Below are 15789 nucleotides of genomic sequence, written 5' to 3' on the forward strand. Positions count from 1 at the left end.
GCAACAAAAGCCATATCTGGCTTCATTAGCAAGGACCTAATCTATTAACCTTAACTATTTTAATTGTATTTTTTTCGTCTCTCAGAGTGATCTTTTCATTATACGATGATCCACGCATATGTGCTAAATTGACCGATTTTTATTTCAACTGAAAGATACACGTTTATTAAAGAGGTTGGCGTAATTATTGATTATAATAATCATTAAATACCTTAAACGGAATATGTATATGTGCCTGTGTGCCTGTAAGTTCGTTTAATATGAACTCCAAAACACCTGGTCCGATTTTTATGAAATTTCACAGCAAGGTGCTTTATGTACCTTACAACCTTTGTATTGAGTTTTATATCGGAAGTTATATGATAAGTATCGATAATCAGTAAAGAAGTAACCGCCGATATAAACCAAAGAAAACATCTTACACCGCCTAACCTCGCATGTGCATTCGAGAAGTTATATTTTCAAACAACCCGAAAAGTTCAACATATAAAATCAAAAATATATATCATTATATGACGGGGGTGCGTTTGAAATAAATGTTTCTCTTTCTAGCACAATTGCGCCTTAATACTTAACTTTTGTCATTTGAAACATGTGGAGCTACCTCCTTTTATAGCGCAATATATTTCAAACCTGATCAATCAATTTTGTTGAAAAGGTGACAATTCCATAAATTTCGACGTCAATAAAAATATCCGGGAATCGTCGGCCATGCTGCTTATATATATATATATATATATATATATATATATATATATATATATATATATATATATATATATATATATATGTATATATATGTATATATATGTTGTTTTAGTAAAACGGTTTGTCAATTCAGTCTTCGTGTATGCTAATCCTTTTGTGTTTATAATATAACAAGACATAAGAAATTACATTATAGTTACATCTCATGATCCTAATATTAATTTTTCATGCTACAAACTGAGTTTAACATCTTATAATCTCAGTATATTTTTATAGATCCGTTTCGTTATGCAGAAAAAAAACGATCATTATTATCTCAAATCCATCTTTCTTCGGGCATATACTCTTCCAATAAATTGAAAATGTTTTGTTTAGAAAAATTAATGACGAAATACTGTCGCAAGTAGAAAAAGTATAAACTTATACTGTTATATATATATATAAAAAAAAATATATATATATATATAAGTATTTACTTATACTGTTATACGTATATATATATGCGTATATATATGTATATATATATATATATATTCGCTTTTTGTGCTTATCTTTATACTACTATTTACTAAAAGAAAAATAATACTCTTATATAGCCTCAAAATATAAACGTAATGCGATTTTCTATTTGGCTATATTATCCCAAATTTAGGTACACACTCTATAAATTTGGTGACATGAGAAAGAATTTTCAGACATCAAAATATTGGAGTGGGGCTGACTGACAATCAAGTAAACGTAATTCATGAGAAATTTATAAGAGGTAACGAGTATGATAGAATAATGGCAAAAAGTATATGAATTACGCGGAAGTATCAAAATATATAAGATTTCTAACATTAAATAATGACCAAATGGAGGTATGTTTTTCCATGCACTCTTTATTATCAAGCTATTTAAGAAAAGCTTAGTTAAAATACACATTTAAAACATCTCATTTACTCCATATATATTGTATATATATATATATATATATATATATATATGTGTGTGTGTGTGTGTGTGGGTGTGTGTGTGAGCATGAGTTTGTGCGTATGTGTGTCGGTGTATTTATACTTAGTACACATATTAATGCATTCATATTTGACAAATATGTTTTGATTCTCTATAAACATTCTACGTCATAATACTTTCCTCATATAAACATTAAGTCAACCAACGTGAATTTATCATCTTTCCGATGTAAATATACTCACGGCTATAAAATCGATTTAATGTTAATTCTTCCAAAACAAATTACACAGAATAAAAACCCCGACCAAAAAAATGACATGCCACGAGTCGTAGATATTTGAGTTGATTGACTAGACACTCCTACATTTGTGATCATAACCAGATGCATCAAACTTTCCCCGAAACGCTTACAATTAGAAACAGTCTAGCAATTCGTAATATTCATGTATAAAAGCATACACATTATAGTAATCATAAAATAGTTTTCCTCACGACCTTCGAGTGTTAATAGAGAGGGAATCCTACAAGCAATAGGTTTTCGTACATCAGACATGGACAGAAAACGGTCGACACATATATTTGCCTATGTTGGCATTCAGAGCATGTAAGGAAATAATTTGCAATAATACACACGTATACAATTATTAATTGTCCAATTCTAAATACATACGCTTACGTATATGTGTATATGTATATGTATATATTTACATATATATGTATATATATGTGCACATATATATGTGTATATATATATGTGTATACATATATATGTATACATATATAAATACATACATATATACATACATATATATATACATACATATATATACATATATACGCATATATACATACATATATATGCATATAAAAAGTGATTGTCACTTCTTGTAAGAAGAAGACTATCCTTCCCTTGCTTTATTCTTGATTACTCATTCATTTCCATGTATTTTTGAAATATTTTTTATTATATAACTATATACACATATATACACTTATACACACACACATATATAGATGTGAAGATGTGATCAAGATGCATCAATTCCTATTCTCTTTGGGAAGGAAGGTGGCTCTTCAGACCAACCGTGCTCTTACACACTCTGTTGCGAAGCTGAGATTGAGGGATTCAACTGGTGCTGCTCTACTGTGGACGCTCATATGACGCTTCGGGACTCCACTCGATTTACAGGCCACAGAGAAACAGCACATCTGTGCCCTGCAAAGTTTTCCCCATCAAAGAAAATTGATCGCCATATGAACGCTTGTGGCTAGCTAGGCCAGCTCCGGATAAAATCATTTTACCGCATAAACGACAGGTGTGGTTCGGCATGAAATCCTCCGACACACCTGATATATCTGATAGATTTTTCTTCCGGATATCACGCTTCATTTATTCATGCTCATATTTCTTCTTCTCCAAACTATCACGGCCATGATAGACCAGGGAACGCCACTTTTTACGACCATTGGAAGCACTTTCCCAACTGAACGCGTCAATACAAAGAGCTTTAAGATTATCTTTGATGTTATCCTTAAAGCGTTTCCTCGGTTTATGTTGTGGACGCTTTCTTTGTGTAATTTCACCATAGAACAGGCGCTTTGGCAATCTATCGTTGTCCTCCTTGTCAGATGTCCAGCCCACCTCATCTAGTTGCGTATAATCAACTTCTCGATACAAGCTACATCAGGTCGCATGAGAACATCCATATCAGGTATAAAAGTGCTCCACCAGATGCCAAGAATGTGTCTCAGGAATTTCTGGTGCACTCTCTCCATGAATTTTATGTGTCTACTATAAATTTTCCAGGCCTCAGAAGCGTAAAACAGGGATCGTAAAATACAGGATTGATAGACACTAATCTTTGTATGAATAGTTATACCGCTGTCAGACCACACTCGCTTTTCTAAGCCACGAAAAGCCTTAGTGGCACGCTGTATCCTATAGTTGACCTCAGCATCCAGGGTTCCATCTCTGGCGAGAGTACTACCCAAATACACAAATGTGTCAACCACGGAAAGTCTCTGGTTGTTGACAAAACTATTTGGTTCCACATACAAACTACCGGGTGTTGTGTTAACATGACCTTATTCTTCTTAAGACTAATAGTAATCCCAAAAGACGCACAGGCCCTCGAAAACAGATCCATGATACCCTGCATATCCCTCTCACAATGGGCAACGAGATCGGCGTCATCTGCATAAAGCAATTCACGAACCAGATGTTGAAAGTCCTTGTAGAAGCATGAAAACAACGAAGATCACAGCCCCTACCTGTGGTTCTGAAACGCAAATAAACACCTAGAGAACATTCCCTAAAAGCATATGATAACATAGTTACAAAATAAATTGAAAAAGGTGTAGGTGCGAGGATATCACCCTGCTTCACACCATTGTCAACCGAAATGGGTTCCGATTGGCATCCTTGAAGTTCAGGCGAGCCTTCATATTAGTGTGGAGCTCCCTGAGTAATCGTAGAAATTGACTTGGCCAACCGAACTTCCCCAGAATTATGCATAGGGCACTTCTGTTCACTGTATCAAAAGCCTTAGTCAAATCAAGAAAAACCTGATGAAGCGGAACACGGTGTTCAGTACAATTCTACTACAACTGCCGAGCAGAGAAGATCATGTCCATGGTTCCTCTGCCCGGTCGAAAGCCACTTTAGTTTTCTGGAATGACGGGTGAACAAATATACTTTAACAATCTATTGAGTAGAACTCTGGAAAAAAATGTTGCCAACTGCTTCCAACAAACTTATCCCACGATAACTTCCACAGTCGGTGCCGGGCCCCCTTCTCTTGTACAATGATATAAGAATTGCATCAACCCAATCATGATGAACGGGAACACTCTTCCAGATGTCAGTGATAAGATGAAGAATTTCATGAACAAGTTTATCACCTTCATGTAAGAGGACTTCCACAGGAATATCATTTATTTCTTGATTGCATGTCTAATTTCATTCTCAGATGGGAACACATACATTTCATGGATAAGCTTCTGTTGTGATAAAAATCCATTGATGACGTCTCATCAACATTAGAGGGGTTGTCAAAGAGATCAGAATAATGCTCGCTCCAACGAAGGAGAATCTGGTTAGGATCCTTTATAAGGGCAATTCCATCACTTTAGAGTAGGGGAGATGTAGATAGTGTTTGAGGACCAAAAGCTTTTTTAAGCAAATGGTACATGCGTCTGAGGTCTTTACAATCAAAACCATCTGGATTTGGTTCGCGAGTTTATCCCACTACTGATTCTTCATTTGGTGGAGTTGCTTTTGGAGAATACTCTTGTTTGCTTTAAGTGACTGTTGGAGGGACTCTTGACCTCCATGAGAGGCAGACAACATTTTATGGTGCAACTCATTTTTAGCACTTAAGAGTTGAATAATTTCAGAATCATTATCATCATATCAATCCTGATGTTTAGATTTGCGGAAGCCAAGAATATCTACACTTATTTCATAGATTGTATTTTTAAAATGAGCCCACGACCCATAAAAATCAGCAGAATTAACTACGGATCGAAGCTTTTAATGTACACTTGGCTCATCTAGCCTGGACACATCAACCCGCCTGGGAATCCCAACACCACCCAACCTTTCTTCCTAATACAGATTTTCAACTTCCCACGTACCAAACAGTGATCTGTGCCGAATTCAGCTCCACGCATAACACGCACACTACAGACGTCCCGTAAAGCTGCCTTCCTGGAAATAATGTAATCAATCAAGTGACCTTTTTTTGAACGAGGATGGGTCCAGGAAAACCTATGGTGCTCTTTGTGGCTGAAGAAATTGTTACAAATAGCTAGGTCAAACTGAGTGAATAGATGGAAAAGATGCAGATCATTATTGTTGACACTACCTACACCAAACCGGCCGAGTGAGTCCCAGGTGTGATGATCCTTGACGACCCTTGCATTTAGATCATCCAGGAGTAAGATCTTTACAGATAAAGGAATAGAGGAAATGGTAAAACTGAGATCTCGGTAAAACGCCGTGATGGTGTCTTCATCATGACCCATGGTGGGGGCATACAAAGATAACATCGTCATATACCTACTGTGTGCAAGAGGAGAGCCTATCATCATAATTCTGCCACTTACACAGATTGGCTGTGCAATCCTCTTCACCAAATCAGAACACACTGCAAAGCCAATTTCACCTTCTTGTCTCAGGCCCGATGATTTTTCTTTCCAAAAAAAGGTGTATCCCAAGCCCACTTCCACCAATTGATCCTCACCACTCAATCGTGTTTCAGACAATGACGCAATGTCTATGCTGTACATAGCGAGCTCTCTTGCAACAATAGCTGTCCTACGCTCAGGTTTTTCACTATCGAGGACATCTAGCAAAGTTCTCACATTCCACGTAGCAACAGTTAGGTTATTCCTCTCCCGATAAAATTTTGATTTTCCTTGTTTAATATTTTTCTTTCACTATATCTTGTTTCTCCTGCAAATATAGAGTAGCATCCGATCGCAGGAGCCAACCAGCTAAAAAAAGGGTAGACGATTTTTAGGTCACCTTTTCTAGATTCTTCCCACATTCATGGGTGAGAAATGTATCCCTAGAAAAGGCTGCTCAGCCGCCAGATCATCCAGCGAAGTTGCTGCCACCCTATAAGCGATTTAGTCGACGATGTTAGATAAATCACCGGCCGCCTATGTGCAGATTTGTAGCTATATACTTCCAGTCTGCTAAGATTATGCACGTCGCCACTCAACTATCGCCATAGGACTTTTTTTTTCATTGAAAGTATACACACAAATATATATATATATATATATATATATATATATATATATATATAAGTACATATATATACATATATACATACATATACATACATATATATACATACACATACATATATACATATACATATATATACATATATATACATACACATGCATATATATATATACATACATATATATATAGTCATGTACATCTATATACACATATATATATACATATATACATATATTCATATATATACATATATACATACACATACATATACATACAAGCATACATCCCATACATATATTTAATATATATATATATATACATATATATATACATATATATGCATAAATACATATACATACATATATTTACATACGTATACATACATACATATACATACATCTATGTATACATACATACATATATATACATACATATACATTCATATATATACATACATATATGTACATACATATATATGCATCTATGTAAATATATACATATATATATACATACATGCAAATATATACATACATATATACACATACATGTAAATATATACATACATATATACATACATATAGATACATATACATATACCCATGCATATATATATACATATATATACACATACCTACATATATATGCATATATATACACACATATATACATACTTATATAGATATACATACTTATATATACATACATATATATACATATATATACATACATATACACATACATGCATACATATATATATATACATATATATGCATACCTATATATATATATGCATACATGTATATACATATATATACATATTAATACATATATATATACATATATACACACATATATATGCATATATATATACATATACATACACATACATATAAATTCATACCTATATACATACATATATAAACATACATATATATACATACATATATATATACATATATATACATGCATACATATACATACATATATACATACATATACATACATACATATACATATATATGCATACATATGTATGTATATATGCATGCATATATACATACATATATATATGTTAAAAATAGCTTTTGCGCCCTTCTATTCATTTCTAAAACTACCTATATAGTTATTAAGCTGGGATTTCCAATGCTACATCTCCTCCCTTATAATCGTATCAAAATGTACGTCCTAAACATACATTTTCAACTATCCCCATTTCCTTCTAAGGGGAACACCTATATCTATCCGGATAGCCAAGAAGGCTCTCGCCGTAATCCTCAGTTCTCACCGCTCACGGCCGGTTGGTTACGTGTAAACGGTCTCACTTCTCTCACCATCTCACCAATCAGTACGGTATTACACGATTCTACCGTATTCCACATCAGTTAATTTTAGGAAACACACATCTCCCAGTCTGGGAATAGCAAACCAGCTTTTATTAACCTGTAGCACGCGGGCACAAAGACGTTCACACATAAGCATCACTAACTTAAGCTGGTCCTTACTAGGTACCAGAGAAACTTTCCCAAGAAAAAAAAAACAGCATAAACCCAGGAATCCTCCTGTACTTCTTATTTCATCTTCCGTAACGGATCATCATCAACAAAAATCTCCTATGGCCTTCACATACAAGCCCTTCTTCCCGGATTACACACAAACTTCATTACTCAGGCCCCACCACTCTGTCATCCTCTTCACTGACACACTAATTGTACAGGGGACTAACAGAAATCCCTTCCCGACTGCTTTACTGAGGTCAGTTTCTAGTTCTGAGATACCCTCTATAATTTAGAACATTTGAATCTGCCAGGCTCGCGACGTTTCAACCGCTGAATAATTCATGGAGGAAATGCCGACCACACCCTAAACTAACTAGTGTCTCAGAGACGACAATTCTATCTAGCGGATTTTCTAATGTGCGATATCTCAATTTCATTGCCAACCGCTTCAGCCAACCAAATATGGGAAATTCTCCTAATAAGGTATCTCAATCTATGCCTCCCACATGGGGCAATCTAACCGGGTAATTCCACTCTGGCCGTACGTAATATTTACAGCATATAACATTTAACATATAATTTACATAGATATATACAAGCCACGTCCTGTCAGTGCTTCGGTGTGAAATTCGCCTAACGAACCCAACTTATCGACTTCTACCTAATTCAGTGGCCTTTGTCTCATAGTCTGTTTTTTTTTTCTATTTTTTCTTCCCGGTAATCACCTAAAAAATTTTTTTTAATTATACTTTAACTTTTATACAAATTATGTACTAACAAAATTTGATGTTTACTCGCAACAACCAGGGATCCGCCCCCCCCCCCGCTGGTACATTACAAACAATCTCAATACAAACGCGTGTAAACAAATATACATTTTTTTCCATACAAAAAAAAAAAAACATGCAATCACAATGCCGCTCGGTCAGAAAAAAAAAAAACAATACATGGTTCACAGACAAAAATTATCAATACATCATTTAAAATATTATTTTTTCAACACGACCGCCTTATGGCAAGTCAACCCTTTTTTTTCTCGGGGCGTCTCGTATCCCCGCATGTAAAAAACCTACAAATGACCTCAATACTTTCTTTCGGCTGTACGCAACTTTCTTTTTCAAAAACATTTAAAAAACATTTTTTTTACGAATTGAACCATAAGAACTCCATTTCTTTTTAACCTGACTGAAAAGAAATTCTCGCGGTCACACCCATTGACAAACCACGTGCTTAATAATCGATCATCTCCGAACAAAAAAAAAAGTCTGTCAATTTCTCGCAAACAACAAGGTTCGTACACCAATTTACACCAACAAATTATCTTTTATAACAACAATTCTTTTATTCTTGTGTAAGGGATTTAGTGAACCCCACTCTAAAATTCCACAGCAGTGTAACATTTACAATGATAATTATTCCGGGATTTCTCAACGAAATAATAATTGGAAAACAATTAAATCAAATACAATCGGCCACACTCAACATTTCTCACACAAAATTAATCCTCAGATGTTTATTGGACCTCCATTTGGAAGTCAAATCAAAGAGAAATCCTTTTAGACTGAGGCGATCTTAAATTTGTTAGAGAACAAGTCGCCTGTTGTTGCAAGTAAGTAAAATGAGATAGGATATTTCGAGAATTCTAACATGCAAATATAGGTTTGGAATTAAGATTCAGGAGAATTCTGAACGAGAGTTTAAAATAAATAAACAGATTTTTGTTGAAAAAGGAATTTGATGATGAAATTCTGTTTATTGAAAAAAAAAACTGAAACGAAATAGGAAAATGTTAAACATATTTTAAACTAGTCTAGGCCGAAATAGGTTAGAGAACTGTTGTTGTAGACATATGAGCATGTTGTAGACATATGTGCATGTTTTAGACAACGTGAGGCATGTCAGGCCACGGGACTGCGATGCTCGTTCTTGACCATTCAATGACGTCATAGAAGAGATGAGTTGTCAATTTAGTGAGAGAAACAGGCAGAGTAGTCAGAGAGAGAAGTCAGTGCCGAGTCAGAGGTCGGACAGGGTCGGACAAAGCTGGCATCCGCCTTGGAAGCGAAGTTTAGAAGAAGGAATCATGTAAGACTTTTAACTCCTTGATGCGAAATCCTTGACCGGTCAAAGAAGTAAAGGGCGTCATATTATTTTATAACAGATGTCTTGAGTTGTGTCATTGAACAAACAAAGGAATTAATAAGAACTTGTCTTCCACTCATCTTTATAATGAACTTTATGTATAAAATTCATATAAGAAATGTAGCTATCATCATAAGAATGTTTCCCCCCTCAGCTATTATACGTAATTACTGGTTCCTTCTTTATGAAAAAAAAAAACGGATAATCATCATTTCAAAAATAAACGTGTTAAAGAAAAATAATGTTTATAGAAACGCTCCCAGAACTGTATGAATGTCAATCCCTCTTCTATCTATATATATCTACCCCCTCTCATGGTGTATTACATGTCACTGTTACTTTGAAATGTACCCTGTCTTTATCTCACTAATATGAACACTCTAAGACGAACACGCCACAACAAATATATAATTAGTCATCTATGAAAAGACTACATAATAAATTTTCGACATTCACGCAGGTTCAATTTTTCAAAAAATATTTTTAACTAATCATTCAATTGTGTTTTACTTTCATAACAATCATTATTTTTCAAAAGAACATTCCTCTCGCGGGAGCACGCGCCAAAACCACAAAAGTAAAACAAAAAAAACACAGAAAATAGATCCCTCGGAACTCATGCAAAGACGGGTGGGGACAATTCTCCCCGTCTTTCTCTCTTTTCAAAAAGCAAAAAACATAATTACGAAAAATCTGTTTAAAAAACCTTAATACTTTCAAAACAAAGAAAAAATGTTCTATAAGCCATCAGTTCGGAGACAAAAATCAATTATTTTTAAAGACAACAGTCAGTTACACATTTAAAGTCAATGTCTTAAACACATGAAATCAAAATAATAGCACACAAAGAAAAATCGTTTTTTTTCCTCCTGGAAAACTCTCGACGTACGCACCTGGATTTTTATTTTAATCTTTCTTTCTCTTTTTTTGCATTTTAAACCATTGCGTTTCTTCTTTTTTTTTTCTTTTTCAAACACGCCATGCGTGTCACACAAAAATCAACAACAACAAAAACACAATTTCTATTAGGTTTCTGTATGTCTTTTCTCTATCAACTGAATAAGGTCTGCCTGTGTGTTTTGTTTTTTGTTTGTTTTTTTCTAAGCGGCATATCAAGCAATCCAAAACTTTTCTCGGTATTTGTTTGTCATTTTTTTTCTTATTTCTTATAAATCGCCGTCTAGCTTTCTTTCTTTCTTTTTTTCTTTAAGGACCCATTCATGTTGTGATCCGTCGATAACACGGTTTATTCATGCATAGATGATGCAACCTAGTCAAAATTTCGGCATTAGTGTTAAAAATAACTTTTGCGTCCTTCTATTTATTATTTATTTATTCAATTAATCGTTTACTTTTACTTGTTTCTAAGGGTACTTTTCAGAGTATCTGTTCTTACATATATGAGTGTGTGTATTATCTTACGTATGTTACGTGCACTCACCGTTATATGTGTGTGTGGGGTGTTCTGATCCTTACACCATTTCTTGCCTTGAAAGTCTTTGAGACGTAAATGTGCCATGTATAATGCATGCATACCTGGTTTCCTTGGCCAGCGGATGATGCCTTCTTGGACGCGGGTCTCCATCTCGTTGGGAAGTGGTCACTGCAGACAGATGCATCGATAACAACAAGATGGATTTAAAGCTTCAACCTTTTTATTTCAAGGCAAGCCTATAATTTCGGACCCTGGTTGTCGGGAGACCCGATATTTCCCGTGTGCATTCTCTGCTGCACAAACCCACTCCCAGCCCATGTGGTCGTCAACCGGAACCTTACGACCATAATTCCCGTGTCACACCGTATTTCCGGGACAGGTAACCCAAATTTCCGGTGCATCCTCTCTATGTTGATACCTGTCTAACCTAACCTTTCGTGACCCTGCAATCGGTGATGGGAAATGAAAATATGCCTACATAACTTTCTATATCTACAACTACCAATATAGCAATCAAGTTGGGGTTCCGAATACTTCATATACGCATGATGATTGCAACGTCTTTTCAAACGAGTGTCACTCACTCAGACACTTAAAGTCCATCGCCTGATATGCCTGAGGGAGTATCTATACAAATATGATTTTACAGAGTCTTAGCTTTGTACGACAACAAAATCTCTCTCTGTTCAAAACGTTGAGATCCAGCAACAAGCAAGAGCAAGAAAGTAAGCAAAAATTAAACTGCAGACCAGCTTTATGGGGGGTACTGGTCTCCGGCTTTATGTTTTTTTTTAAGTCCTAAGGTTGCTTTTCCTAGAAAGGTTGCCTCCCCCACGACGTAATGGAGCCCCCGCAACCCCAACACATATATACACACAAAGATATACACAGTGTTAGTTGGCCGTTGACCCCGAAAAAGTGTTCATTCGCCCTTTGAAATGTCTTGTTTTTAATCCTACAGGGAGACTAGCCGCCCTCCTTACCAAACAAGTCTGGTGGTGGATTAAGTTTAGTCGCCGGTGACCGGACCATAAGACAGGTAGTATTGGGTTACATGGTAACAATACCATATGACAACATGACCTGACCATAAATACATAGATGTGTGTATGTATATATATATATATATATATATATATATATATATATATATATATATATATATATAAATATATACATACACACATACATATATATACATATATAAACATACATATATATACATATACATACATATATATACATACATATACATACATATACATATATATACATATACAAGTATATAAATATACATATATTTATGCATATATATACACATGAATCTACATATATATCAATATATATGCATATATATCCATGTATATACACATATACATATGCATACATATTGACATACGTACATACATACACGTATACACATATATACATATATACATGCATATGTACATATATATACTTATATATACATATATATACATGGATATATACATATATATGGATATATATACATGTATATACATATATACACATATATATGCATATATACCCCCATATATACACATATATGCACGTATATACATATATATATACACATATATATACATATATACACATATATGCATACATATATACATATATATGCATATATACATATGTATATGCATATTTATACATATATATATACATATATTTACATATATATACATATATTTACATATATGTATTCATATACATATATATATACATATATATACACATATATACAAAGATATACATATATGTACACATATATGTATATATACATATATACCTGCATATATGTATCTCTATGTATATATGTATAATATATACATAGAGATACATATATGCAGGTGTATACGTATATATATATATACAAATATATGAATTTATATACATATATATATATATGAATTTATATACATATATATATATACATATATATATATATACATATATACATGTATATACACCTATATACATATATATACAGATATGCATATATATACAGATATACTTATATATATATACATATATATACATATATACATATATATATATATACATATATATACATATATATGCATATATATACACACATATATACATATATATACACATATATATATACATATACACACATATATATACACATATTTACACATATACATATATATATGCATTTATATATATATTCATATATATGAATACATATATATATATATATACACACACATATATATATATATATATATATATATATATATATATATATATATATATATATATACATATATAAATATGCATATACATATATACGAAAAATAGAGATACCGGAGGGGAAAGAATAGAGGTGACTTAGATTTTATAAAGAATGAAGTTAAGATTAATATGAACTAAAAAAATATATGTAAGACAGTTTAGATGGATGATTCTCATGTCTCTCAGGAATATGGTATATATTTTTATAAACCAAAAAATTTAATACGTCAATAAGCTTCGGTTTATACGTCTCATTAAACGGAAACAGTTTCTTTTTAAATCTCATCTTCCTTTGAGGCAAATCCTCATTCATTTTTTAAAAAATAGAGCTCCGATTTTCCTGTAGGATTTTTGTCTTTTCTTGGAATATTTTTCAACCGTTTCCAAGACGTACTTATAATTTTTAAGTTTTTTTTTTTTACTCGTCAATCACCTAAGTAGGCAGGCTTTCGTCAGATATGTTTAGATACGTCTTAGCATATGTAGAAGAGGTTGTGTCGATGAAGGTTTCTGTCACAAATGTCTTACTCTTGTTCATCAAAAAGAAAGGTTATATAGAAAACCAGGCGCATACATCTTCTATTTTGGACAATTACCCGGGAGATCTTATGTGTGAAATTTAGCATTGAGATATCTGTACACGTTACATTTTAATTTTTCTCTATAAGTGAAGTCAGAGAAGAAAGAGGAAGACAAAATTCTCATGTCTAGTTGCTTGTAATAAGAAGGTATAGTAACGAAATGTTTCTTAGCATTAAGGCATGTTTACAATTATACAGTGCAATTTTGCTGGCTGTCGGGTTAGGTGAGTATATTTATCTCAGATAGGTCACAATTGCTACACATCGTCATGTGACATTCCATTTAAATACTTGTAAAATGAGCACAAAGGTACAGCATTGTCGTAATCAGACAAGCGTTATAACTAGGGCTGTGTCTGGAGAATATTCTTTTCGTTGTTTTGACTCTGGAGTATATATCAGACACAGTTAGACACATTTAATAAACAGAGAACCATATGACTCTATCTAAAAACATATTAGATATTAACTGATATATACTCCAGTGTCAAACTAGTGATATTAGATAGGTACGGGCAAAATGAATGCCGACGCTCGAAATTTATAAACATTTTGGCCCCTCCCTTTACTTAAAAATTCACCCAAAACCAGGAAATTAACCAATTTTAATGAAATGTTCTGTATTTATAAATTATTAACAGCGGAAATTATTGACCTCATGATTTTTATTTAAATCTGTGTGTAAAACGTATTATTTGGTTTAAATCAAAAATACCTTTACTAAAGTTATGGTGTTCAGTAGTAAATAAAAAATGCAAGAATTTATCTTTGCTTTTTTATATAAATAAAGCATCGTAATTTGTAACAATAAATAAAATAAAATATATTTTTTGCAGGAACATTACGAAAAAGACCCTAAAGTCCGTATTAATGAATTTGATATAACTCAAAGAAAAATGAATTTCTCGAACTACCGATATTATCTTTGAATTAAACACGGTTTATTTAATATTTTTGCAAAAAAAAAATTATAATAGCGAAAATATTGCTACTTTTTTTTAAATTACAGATTTCACATAATTTTTATATGCAAGATTTTTATAATGTCCTTCGTCGCAAGAATGTAAAACTTTTGGCGTAACAATTTTTATATAATCTCGAACAATAATCAAACAAAAAATAATTTAAAAACAGGAACATAAGAACTAATTAAATTTAAAAAATGATTAAAATTGATACAAACGTTCAGTATAGGAATGTATGGATGCACATCTGGGAAGAAAAGAAATCTGACACCCCTACCTCATTTTGCTATCATGACTTCATTTTGAAACAGCGCTTCGATTGGCTAAAGTTTTGGGCCTCCCTATAATCGTCTTTACAAACCATTATTCGTTGCGTTTGTGGCGAACGGTAAATTACTTCGTTTTTGAGGACTAATTAAGTTATTTTTGCACAAACAAGATTTTTTTTTAATTTAAATCAATATCTTAC

Source organism: Euprymna scolopes, chromosome 6, assembly GCF_053919585.1.
Source record: "Euprymna scolopes isolate OS-2025 chromosome 6, ASM5391958v1, whole genome shotgun sequence".
NCBI classification, from domain to species: Eukaryota; Metazoa; Mollusca; class Cephalopoda; order Sepiida; family Sepiolidae; genus Euprymna; species Euprymna scolopes.